Source organism: Mustelus asterias, unplaced genomic scaffold, assembly GCF_964213995.1.
Source record: "Mustelus asterias unplaced genomic scaffold, sMusAst1.hap1.1 HAP1_SCAFFOLD_114, whole genome shotgun sequence".
NCBI lineage: Eukaryota > Metazoa > Chordata > Chondrichthyes > Carcharhiniformes > Triakidae > Mustelus > Mustelus asterias.
The window spans coordinates 994553-1006808 of record NW_027590155.1 but is presented as its reverse complement, the minus strand read 5'-3'; the positions used below and the strand labels follow the sequence as shown (position 1 = coordinate 1006808).

General features: G+C 42.3%; 2 non-coding genes across 2 annotated transcripts; both read right to left on the bottom strand.

Moving 5' to 3' along the window:
• Positions 1-265: 265 nt before the first annotated feature.
• On the bottom strand, positions 266-338 carry trnav-cac (transfer RNA valine (anticodon CAC)). Its single transcript has one exon. It is a non-coding gene; the product is annotated as a tRNA-Val (tRNA).
• Positions 339-11759: 11421 nt separating this feature from the next.
• trnav-uac (transfer RNA valine (anticodon UAC)) lies at positions 11760-11832 on the bottom strand. The gene has a single exon. It is a non-coding gene; the product is annotated as a tRNA-Val (tRNA).
• Positions 11833-12256: the final 424 nt, after the last annotated feature.

The window sequence follows — 12256 nt, the reverse complement described above, 5'->3', positions numbered from 1 at the left end:
TGATGATTAACTATGTTAGTCTGCATTTGTAAAACCATTATATTCTGTTATGGACTGAACAAGTTGCTAATATGCGCACAGTCTCAAAATACACACATTTATTTCCTCATTGCGTCTTAAAATACAGCATTTCTGATTTTGCTGAAAGCATTTGTGGCCGAGTTCAGAGCAAAGATAACATGGTTACAACATGGAGAATCGGATAATGTTCAGCAACAACTACCATGCAAAACTTCCCTCACGCTAAACGAAGAACTACAATTAGTGCTTCTGCCCGGTTTTGAACCGTGGACCTTTCGCGTGTGAGGCGAACGTGATAACCACTACACTACAGAGACAACTGATACTATAGCGCTTACAATGTGCAACTCCATTGTGTTGCTGCAGGTTTGAATGGTTATACTGAGAGCCCATGTCACTCAATACAAGACAAAAACCGTTTCTTTCAACCTGATTTCTCAATTTATCTTGAACTTCAACCTTTAAAAGCGGTCGTCCGGCAAATATCGAAGGAAGCAATGATTTCTGCTCAATCATTAATGCATCATTCTCATCTTCCTTCGAATAATTTCAACCAGTTCTACTCAGTATTTGTTCGTTGTTCAATGTTAAATATGAATATATTTTTATTAATTACATATCTCCTCATTCTGAATGAAATATCTCCGAAATAGACAACATTGAATTGCAAACATGAATCGAGTCACATGTCACGGTGCTTAATTGAGATTGACCACAATCAGCTTTTAAACAAAATCAAATATCTTTAAAGGGAATAGATTTAAGAATGACTTGTTAGTTATACTTGATCCCTCTTTATTCTGTGTGTGAAACACTCAGGCATCTAAATCCTGTTCAGCTGTGGGAAAGTCCAGTAGATCCGCACTGATTCTCGATTGCCTCAACTGTCTGAGTGGTTTTCCCTATTTGTTTCCTCTGAAGAACGATGTTAAAATAATGGTTCCGCGCAATGTGCGTCATTTCCTCTAGTTCAGTTACAGTTTCACTTGTGTCTGCCTTTTTGAGCACACAATACTATTAGACATGGTTCAGATGATGATTAACTTTGTTAGTCTGCATCAACAAAGCCATTAAATTCTGTTGTGGACTGAATGAGTTGCTGATATGTCCACGGTGTCAAAACAGGAACATCTATTTCCTCTCATTGCGTCATAAAAATACAAGATCTCTGATTTTGCTGAAAGATTTTGAGGCCGAGGTCAGAGTAAAGATAACATGTCTTTAATATTGAGTTTCGGATAATGTTCAGCAACAAATTTCAATCATGTAAACTTCCCTCACCCTTAATGAACAAATTTTAATAATATTTCGGCATGGTTTTGAACGAGGGATTTTCCGTGTGTGAGGCGAATGCAACCACCATTACACTACAGAAACTGTTGGCGTCTGTAGGACCCAATGGGACTCTCTTGAAATGTTGCAACACTCATTGGGACTGCTGTAGACATATTGATCCAAGAATGATTTTGATTTGATTTGATTTATTATTGTCACATGTATTAACGTACAGTGAAAAGTATTGCTTCTTGCGCGCTATACAGACAAAACATACCGTTCATAGAGAAGGAAGTGAGAGTGTGCACTTTGCAGTGTTACAGTCATAGCTAGGGTGTAGAGAAAGATCAACTTAACGCAAGGTAAGTCCATTCAAAAGTCTGACAGCAGCAGGGAAGAAGCTATTCTTGAGTCGGTTGTTTCGTGACCTCAGACTTTTGTATCTTTTTCCCGAAGGAAGAAGGTGAAAGAGAGAATGTCCGGGGACGTGGGGTCCTTAATTATGCTGGCTGCTTTGCCGAGGCAGCGGGAAGTGTAGACAGAGTCAATGGATGGGAGGCTGGTTTGTGTGATGGATTGGGCACAATCACGACCTTTTGTAGTTCCTTGCAGTCTTGGGCAGAGAAGGAGCCATAGCAAGCTGTGATACAACCAGAAAGAATGCTTTCTATGGTACATCTGTAAAAGTTGGTGAGAGTCGTAGCTGACGTGCAAAGTTTCCTTCGTCTTCTGAGGACATGGAGGTGTTGGTGGGCTTTCTTAACTATAGTGTCGTCATGGGGGGACCAGGGCAGATAGTTGGTGATCTGGAGACCTAAAAACACGAAGCTCCCGACCCTTCCTACTTCGTCCCTGTTGATATAGACAGGGACATGTTCTCCTTTACGCTTCCTGAAGTCGATGACAATCTCCTTCATTTAGTTGACATTGAGGGAGAGATTATTGTTGCTGCACCAGTTCACCAGATTCTTTACCTCATTCCTGTACTCTGTCTCGTCATTGTTTGAGATCTGACCCACTACGGTGGCATCGTCAGCAAACTTGAAAATCGAATTGGAGGGGAATTTGGCCACACAGTCATAGGTGTATAAGGAGTATAGTAGGGAGCTGAGAACACAGCATTGTGGGGCACCGGTGTTGAGGATGATCGTGGAGGAGGTGTTGTTGCCTATCTTTACAGATTATGGTCTGTGAGTTAGGAAGTTCAGGATCCAGTCACAGAGGAGGTGCCGAGGTCCAGGTCACGGAGTTTGGAGATGAGTTTCGTGGGAATAATAGTGTTGAAGTCTGAGCTATAGTCAATAAATATGAGTCTGTCCTTGTTATCTAGGTGATCCAGGGTTGAGTGCAAGGTCAGGGAAATGCCGTCTGCTGTGGACCTGTTGCGGCGGTAGGCAACTGTAGTGGATCCAGGTAGTCCGGGAGGCTGCAATTGATTCGTGCCATGACACACCTTTCAAAGCACTTCATAATGATGGATGTCAGAGCCACCGGCCGATAGTTATTAAGACATGCTGCTTGATTTTTCTTAGGTACCGGGATGATGGGCGTCTTCTTGAAGCAGATAGGGACCTCAGATTGTTGTAATGATTGAAAATGGTTGGCAATGGCAAAGAACAATAAGAGGCCCTTCGACCCACCATGCCTATGCCAGTTATTTTATGATGAGCTACCAAATTGACGTGTCGGTGCGGGCTTGGTGGGTCGAAGGGCCTGTTCCTGTGCTGCACTGTTCTTTGCTCTCATTTCAATTTCCTCCTCTCATTCCATGAAGCTGATTTTTCTCCCTTTCAATCCCCATTTGAAGAAGTAGTTTCTGTGGAATCCATGTACAGTTTGCTTTAGGTAACAACGTTTCACTGACCCAATGGCATGAAGTATTGGATATAGCTTCCCAATATAGTTTTCAACGTAAGCATATATTTATTTATGCAATTGATTTCAAATTGAATTTACAAAACGGGTTTAATCGGATGAAGCATCTCCTCATTATTTCTGAATTATATATAATATTAATTCCACAACTTTCCACAGAGTATGGAATATAACAGAGGAGAATTAATCACCTATACCTGAAGCAGTCTCCTTGTGTTGTCCTCCTGTGTCCCAAACATCCGATCTGGCAACCTCGAGAATGGGTGGGGAATCTATCTTACCTACAGCGACCTCACACGGGGTGGCACGGTGGCACAGTGGCACACTGCTGCCTCACAGCGCCAGGGATTCGGGTTCGATTCCTGGCTTGGGTCTGAGTGGAGTTTGCACGTTCTTCCTGTGTCTGTGTGGATTTGCTCCAGTTTCTTCCCACAGTCTGAAAGACGTGCTGGTTAGGTGCATTGCCATGCTAAATTTCTCCCTTAGTGTACCCGAACAGGCGGCGGAGTATGGCGACTTGGGGATTTTCACAGTAACTTCATTGCAGTATTAATGTAATCCTACTTGTGACATTAATAAATGAGCTTTAAGCATGATATGGACACATCCAGAATGTGTTTGGCTGTAAAAATAAATACACCCATTATTGCTTATTCTCCAAAAGTGTCCACTGTTGAGTCATCAATGAATGATCACCATTGATGAGAAATAGATGTCTGGCTGTTCCTGTTGTTAAAATGGACAGTTCCATCGCAATGAATATCTAACACGATATTGCCGCACCGACACGACCCCAGGGAATTCCAGTTCAGAAAGTTACTCTGGAACTAGTACGCTTTTGAGATTGTCAATGAGTGCACTTCTCTTGAGTGTGTCAGTGGCTGTGTTAATCTGTTTGTTTATCTTCCTCAGTGAGTGTCTGTGTGTCTATGTTTGAGTCGATCAGTTTGAGAATCGATCACTGTGTTTACTTGTCCCTGTGTCTATGCTTTTGTTGATTCTGTGCGGTTCACGAGGCTTCTAGTGAACACGGAGTTGGAGTTATTCATGTATTTTCATAGTTAGCAACTCAGACTAATGTGTCAGAAATCTACAGAATAATTCTGGATTTATAACGAGGGACGTTAGAATTGATGTCAATGTCTGGGCATATATCTATATGGTTATATATCCTTATTGGTCTTTGCATGTGGCCGTGTGTGTATCTGCTCTCCCCGTGTCTGCGTGGGTTTCCTCGGATGTTCCGGTTTCCTCCCACGTTCCAAAGATGGGCAGGTTGGTTTGATTGGCCATGCTAAATTGACCCTAGTGTCAGGGGGATTAGTGGAGTAAATGTATGAGGTTATGGGAATGGGGCCTGGGAGGCTTGTGATCGGTACAGACTCGGTGGGCCGAATGGCATTTTTCTGGACTGTACAAATTATATGATTCTATGATTATATTATCTAGATATGTCTCAGTCTTTGCAGGTGGCCGTGTGTGTATCTGTTTCCAATATGCGGCATTGCCGTCCACGGGAGGGCGCTCTCTGATCACTTATGAAAAATCACAATTCCCTTCTCGAGGAAGCGACTGTTTGAAGATGTAAAAACGGGCGGAGAGACTCTTACCACCTCATAGCATCCCCCTGACTGTTTCAACTTCTCCATTTCCAGGTCTTATGCAGACAGTGATCACTGCCTCTGTTTCTGGTGTTCAGACTGGAACTATGGGGGTGCTGTCTGTCTCTGGTTATTGTCCTGATGGTGTGGAGATGCCGGCGTTGGACTGGGGTAAACACAGTAAGAAGTCTCACAACACCAGGTTAAAGTCCAACAGGTTTATTTGGTAACAAATACCATAAGCTTTCGGAGCGCTGCCCCTTCGTCAGATGGAGTGAAAATCTGTTCTCCAACAGTGCACAGAGACACAGAGACACAGAAATCAAGTTACAGAATACTAATTAGAATGCAAATCTCTACAGCCAGCCAGGTCTTAAAGGTACAGACAATGTGGGTGGAGGGAGCATTAAACACAGGTTAAAGAGATGTGTATTGTCTCCAGACAGAACAGCTAGTAAGATTCTGCAAGATCAGGGGGAAAGCTGTGGGGGTTACTGATAATGTGACATGAATCCAACATCCCGGTTTAGGCCGTCCTCATGTGTGCGGAATGGCTAAGAATGGTTCGATTAAGCAGACGCAGCATGGATTCATGAGGGGAAAGTCGTGCTTGACGAAAGTGTTGAATTTTTATGAAGATGTGACTCGTGCGGTTGACGGAGGGGAACCGGTGGGTGCGGTGTTTTTGGATTTCCAAAAGGCGTTCGATAAGGTGCCTCACAAAAGGTTGCTGAAGAAGATTGGGTCACACGGAGTTGGGGATAGGGTGTTAGCATGGATCGGGGATTGGCTATCCGACAGGAAGCAGGGAGTCGGAATAAATGGATGCTTTCCTGGTTGGCGGATGGTAACTAGTGGCGTGCCGCAGGGATTAGTACTGGGGCCTCAACTATTTGCCATTTATATAGACGCTCTGGAGGAGGGGACTGAATGTAGGGTAACACAGTTTGCAGACGTCACAAAGCTAAGTGGAAAAGTGAATCGTGTGGAGGGTGTAGAAGGTCTGCAGAGAGATTTGGATAGGCTGAGTGAGTGGGCGAGGATCTGGCAGATGGAGTATAACGTTGACAAATGCGAGGTTATTCACTTTGGAGGAAATAATAGCAAATTGGATTATTATCTAAATGGAAAAAATTACAACATGCTACTGTGCCAAGGGACCTGGGGGTCCTTGTGCATGAGACGCAAAAACTCAGTCTGCAGGTGCAACAGGTGATCAAGAAGGCAAATGGGATGTTGGCCTATATCGCAAGTGGGATAGAATATAAAAGCAGAGATGTCTTGCTGCGTCTGTACAGAGCATTCGTGAGGCCGCAGCTGGAATACTGTGTGCAGTATTGGTCCCCTTATTTGCGGAAGGATAAACTGGCCTTGGAGGGAGTGCAGAGAAGGTTCACAAGGTTGATGCCAGATGAGGGGTGTTGATTATGAGGAGAGATTGAGCAGATTGGGTTTGTACTCGTTGGAATTTAGAAGGCTGAGGGGGGAACTTATAGAGACCTATAAGATAATGAAGGGGCTGGACAGGGTAGAGGTGGAGAGGTTCTTTCCACTTAGAAAGGAAGCGAGAACTAGAGGGCACAGCCTCAAAATAAAGGGGGGTCAGTTTAGGACAGAGTTGAGGAGGAACGTCTTCTCTCAGAGGGTGGTGAATCTCTGGAATTCTCTGCCCACTGAAGTGGTGGAGGCTACCTCGTTGAATATGTTGAAATCACGGATAGATGGATTCCTGATCGGTAAGATAATTAGGGATTATGGGGATCAGGCGTTAAGTGGAACTGATCCACTTCACGTCAGCCGTGATCTTATTGAATGGCGGGGCAGGCTCGAGGGGCTCGATGGCCTACTGCTGCTCCTATTTTTTATGTTCTTCTGAGAAAGCTTAATGAACGTTTCTGCCTGGTTTCGATCTGGGGATTTTTGGAGTGATAGGCGAACGTGATAACCACTGCACGAAAGCAACAGCTTAAAAGGCATTTTAGCAAACCTGCCTGTCTGCAATGTTCAACCACGCTGTGTTGCTGCAGGTTCCGATGGTTCGACTGAGAGCCCGTATGACTTAATTGAGGAAGATAACCGTTACTTTCAATCTGATTGTACGACTTATCCAGAACATCAAAAAATAAAAGATGTGTGGGTTAGATTGATTGGCCAGGTTAAAAGTTGCCCCTTAGAGTCCTGGGATGCGTAGGTTAGAGGGATTAGCGGGTAAATATGTGGGGTGGGATTGTGGTCGGTGCAAACTCGATGGGCCGAATGGCCTCCTTCTGCACTGTAGGGTTTCTATGAATTCTATGATTTCTATGAAAAGAGTTCGTCTCGCAAATATGTAAGGGAGCAATAATTTCTGCCCCTTCATTAATGCATCATTCTCATCTTTCATCGAATAGTCTCAATCAATTGTACTCAGTAATAACAGCAAATTATTGCGGATGAGAAAAGAGAAAATGCTGCAAAATCTCACAATGTCTGACAGCACCTGTAAGGAGTGAAAAGGGCGGACGTTTCGAGTCCGGATGACATTTTATCCAAGCTCATTGTACAATTGTACTCAGTATTTGTTGCACTATTTAGTATCAATGAATTATTCAACACTTATTCATCATTATTCATCATTAATTGAATATCTCTGAAATTGAATATCACTGAATTGCAAACATAACTGTCCAAGAGAACGAAGCGAATCACCGGGTAATACAGATCGCAATTTTGAGATTGACTATCGTCAACTTTTAAACAAAGTCAGCTACAATTAAATGGAGAAAAATCGAGAATGATCTGTTCGTGACATTTGAGCCTTTACGTTTAGGGGCGTGAAACATTCAGGCGCATAAATTCCGGCCCATTAAGCAACGTCCAGTCGATCCGCACTGACACTCGATTCCCTCATCTGTCTGAGTGGCTTTTCCCGTTTCTCAGTGATGAAAAACGATTTTTCAAAAAGATTCTTCTGTGAAATGTGCGCCATTTCCTCTAGTTGACTTACAGTATCACTTGTATCTTTCTTTTTGAGCACACACTACTGTCAGATATTTCAGATGGTGATTAACCATATTAGTCTGCACGGATAAACCCATTAAATTCTGTTGCAGACTGAACGAGATGCGAATAAGTGCTCGGTGTCGAAGTCGAACTTTCCTGTCAGTGCGTCAAAGAAAAGCGTTTCATAATTAACAAAACGCATTTGAGGGTGATGTCAGAGCAATGATAACGTGCCTTTTACATCGAGGCTCGGCAAATGATAAGCAACAAACTGAAATCAAGCAATTTTACCTTACCCGACATGGCAAATCACCGGGTAATGTTTCCGCCCGGTTTCGAAGCGGGAACTTTTCGCCTGTTAGGCTAACGTGATAACCACTACACTACAGAAACAGCTTGATGCACTTGGAGCAAACCTGTCTGTCTGCAATGTCCAACTACGCTGTGTTGCTGCAGGTTCGGATGGTTGGACTGAGAACCCAGGGCACTTAATTTCGGAAGATAACCTTTCCTTTCAATCTGATTGCAGGACGTATCCCGAACATCAAAAGTTAAAAGCGTTCGTCTGGCAAATATTTAAGGGAGCAATGATTTCTACCCATTCATCATTTCATCATTCTCATCTTCCTTCCAATAATCTCAATCAATTGTACTCAGTAATAAAAGCAAATTACTGCGGATGCTGGAATCAGAAACGAAAAGGGAAAATTCTGGTAAGTCTCACAGGGACTGGCAGCATCTGTAAGGTGTGAAACGACCTGGCGTTTCGTGTTGAGATGACATTTTGTAAAAGCTCATTGTGCAATTGTACTCAATATTTGTTTCAATATTTGGTATCAATGCATTATTTAACACATATGTCTTGATTATGAATTGAATATCTCTGAAATTGAACATCACTGAATTGCAAACATAACTGACCAACAAAATGAATCTAGTCACCGGGTAGTACAGATTGAAATTTTAAGATTGAACATAGTCAGTTTACTTTAAGAAGTCAACTAGATCGAAATGGAAGAGATTTAAGAGTTATCTGCCAGTGACCCTTGGGCCTTTTTTATTATGGACGTGAAACATTCAGGCGCATAAATTCCGGCCCTTTACAGGAAAGTCCAGTCGATCCGCACTGAGTCTCGATTCCCTCATCTGTCTGAGTGGCTTCTCGTGTTTCCTAGTGATGAAAAACGATTTTAAAAATGATTCTTCTGTGAAATGTGCGCCATTTCCTCTAGTTCACTTGCAGTATCACTTGTATCTGTCTTTTTGAGCACACACGACTATCAGATATTTCAGATGGTGATTAACCATATTAGTCTGCACCTATAAACCCATTAAATTCTGTTGTAGACTGAAGGAGAATAAGTGCTCGGTGTCAAAATCGAAATTTCCTGTCAGTGCGTCCAGAAAAAAAGCGTTTCTTATTTCACAGAAAGTATTTGAGGGTGACGTCAGAGCAATGATAGCATGCCTTTCACATCAAGGCTCGGATAATGATGCGCAACAAACTGGAATCCAGCAATTTTCCCTTTCACCACATGAGGAAGCTTAATGAATGTTTCTGCCTGGCTTCCAACCGGGGAACTTTCGCGTGTTAGGCGAACGTGATAACCACTACACTACAGAAACAGCCTCAATCGCATTGAAGCTAATCTGCCTGTCTGCAATGTTGAACTACGCTGTGCTGCTGCAGGTTCCGATGGTGAGACTGAGAGCCCATGTCACTGAATTCAGGAAGATAACCGTTACTTTCAATCTGATTGTATGACTTATCCCGTACATCAAAATTTAAAATCGTTCGCGGGGCAAATATCTAAGGGAGCAATGATTTCTGCCCATTCGTAAATGCATTATTTTCATCTTTCTTCGAATAATCTCAATCAATTTTACTCAATTATAGAAGCAAATTACTGCGGATGCTGGAATCGGAAACTAAAAGAGAAAATGCTGGAAAACCTCACAATTTGGAGCACCTGTCAGGAATGAAAAGGGCTGACGTTTCAAGACCAGATGGCACAGCGTCAAAGCTCATTGAGCAATTGTACTCTGTATTTGTATCATTATTCAAAATTTAGTATCAATGCATTATTTAACACGTATATCTTCATCATGAATTGAATATCTCTGGAATTGAATATCACTGAATTGCAAACATAACTGACCGACAGAGGAATCGAGTTAACGGATAATACAGATCGCAATTGTGAGATTGGCCATAGCCAGCTTTAAACAAAGTCAACTACATTTAAATGGAAGTCATTCAAGAATTATCTGTTAGTGACACTTGAGCCTTTTTTATTCTGGGCGTGAAACATTCAGGCGCATAAATTCCGACCATTTTAGGAAAGTCCAGTAGATCTGCACTGAGTCTCGACTCCCTCATCTGTCTGAGTGTTTTTTTTTTCTATTTCTTTGTTGTGAAGAACGATTGTTTTAAAAAGATCTTTTGTGAAATGTGCGCCATGTCCTATAGATCACTCACAATATCACTTGTGTCAGTCTTCTGAAGCACACACTACTATTAGATATGTTTCAGATGGTGATTAACCATGTTAATCTGCACCTATGAACCCATTCAATTCTGTTGTAGAATGAACGAGATGCGAATATGTGCACGGTGTCAAAATCAAAACGTTTCTTTCCTGTCAGCGCATCGAAAAAAAAATACAGCATCTCTTAATTTACAGAAAACATTTGAGGCCGATGGCAGAACAATGATAACGTGGCTGTAATATCGAGGTTCGGATAATGTTGAGCAACAAACTGAAAACAAGCAGTTTTCCCTTACCCGACATGAGAAAGCTTAATAAATGTTTCTGCACGGTTTCGAATCGGGGACCTTTCGCGTGTTAGATGAATGCGATGGCCACTACCCTACAGAAACAGCTGGAAGCACGCTATAGCAAATCTGCTTGCCTCAATGTTCAACAGCGCTGTGTTGCTGCAGGTTCCGATGGTTAGACTGTGAGCCAATGTCCTTAACTGAAGATACCCGTTACTTTCAATCTGATTGTATGACTTACCTTGAACATCAAAAATTAAAAGCGTTCGTCTCGCAAATATCTAAGGGAGCAATGATTTCTGCCCATTCATTAATGCATCATTTTCATCTTCCTTTGAATAATCGCAACCATTTGTACTCAGTAATAAAAGCCAATCACTGCGGATGAGGAAAGAGAAAATTCTGCAAAATCTCACAATGTCTGACAGCACCTGTAAGGAGTGAAAAGGGCGGACGTTTCGAGTCCAGATGACACTTTATCAAAGCTCATTCAGCTTTCATACGCAGTATTTGTTTCAATACTTAGCATCAATGCAACATTTAACACATATGTCTTCATTATGAATTGAATATCTCTGGAATTGAATATCACAGAATTGCAAACATAACTGACCATCAGAAGGAATCGAGTCACCGGGTAATACAGATCGCAATTTTGAGATTGATCTTTTAAACAAAATCAACTACATTTAAATGGAATTGATGCAAAAATTAACTGTTCGTGACCCTTGAGCCTTTTTTGTTGTGGGCATGAAACATTCAAGCGCATAAATTCCGGCCATTTATCGGAAGGTCCAGTAGATCCGCACTGAGTCTCGATTCCCTCGTCTGTCTGAGTGTTCTTTTTTCCTATTTCTTTGTTGTGAAGAACGATTTTTAAAAAAGAATCTTCTGGGAAACGAGCACCATTTCTTACAGATTACTTCCAATATCACTTGTGTCAGTCTTCTATTAGAAACGTTTCACATGGTGATTAACTATGTTAGTCTGCACCTATAATTCCATTAAGTTCTGTTGCAGAATGAACGCGATACGAATATGTGCATGGTATCAAAATCGAAACGTTCCATTTCTGTCAGTGCGTCAAGAAAGTATCAGCATTTCTTTTTAAAGTTAAACATGTGGCGGCGAAGTCAGAGCAAAGATAATATGGCTGTAACATCCAGATTCGCTAATGTTGAGCAACGAATTGAAATCATACAGATTTTCCCCACTCTCCATGAAAATGTTTCTGCCCGGTTTCGAACCGGGGACTTTTCGCGTGTAAGGCGAATGTGCTAACCACTACACTACAGAAACAGGTGACAGCGGAACAAATCGACCTGTCTGCAATGTTCAACTGCGCTGTGTTGCTGCAGGTTCCAATGGTTGGACTGAGAGCCCATGTCATATCGTCATAGAGTCATGTAAGTTTACAGCATGGAAACAGGCCCTTCGGCCCAACTTGTCCATGCTGCTCTTTTTTTTAAACGCCTAAGCTAATCCCAATTGCCGCATTTGGTCCATATCCCTCTATACCCATCGTACCCTTGTAACTATCTAAATGCTTTTTAAAAGATAGAATTGTTCCCGCCTCTACTCCGACCTCTGGCAGCTTGTTCCAGACACTCACCACCCTCTGTTTGAAAAAATTGCCCCTCTGGTCACTTTTGTATCTCTCGCCTCTCACCTTAAATCTATGGCCTCTAGTTTTAGACTCCCCTACCTTTGGGAAAAGATATTG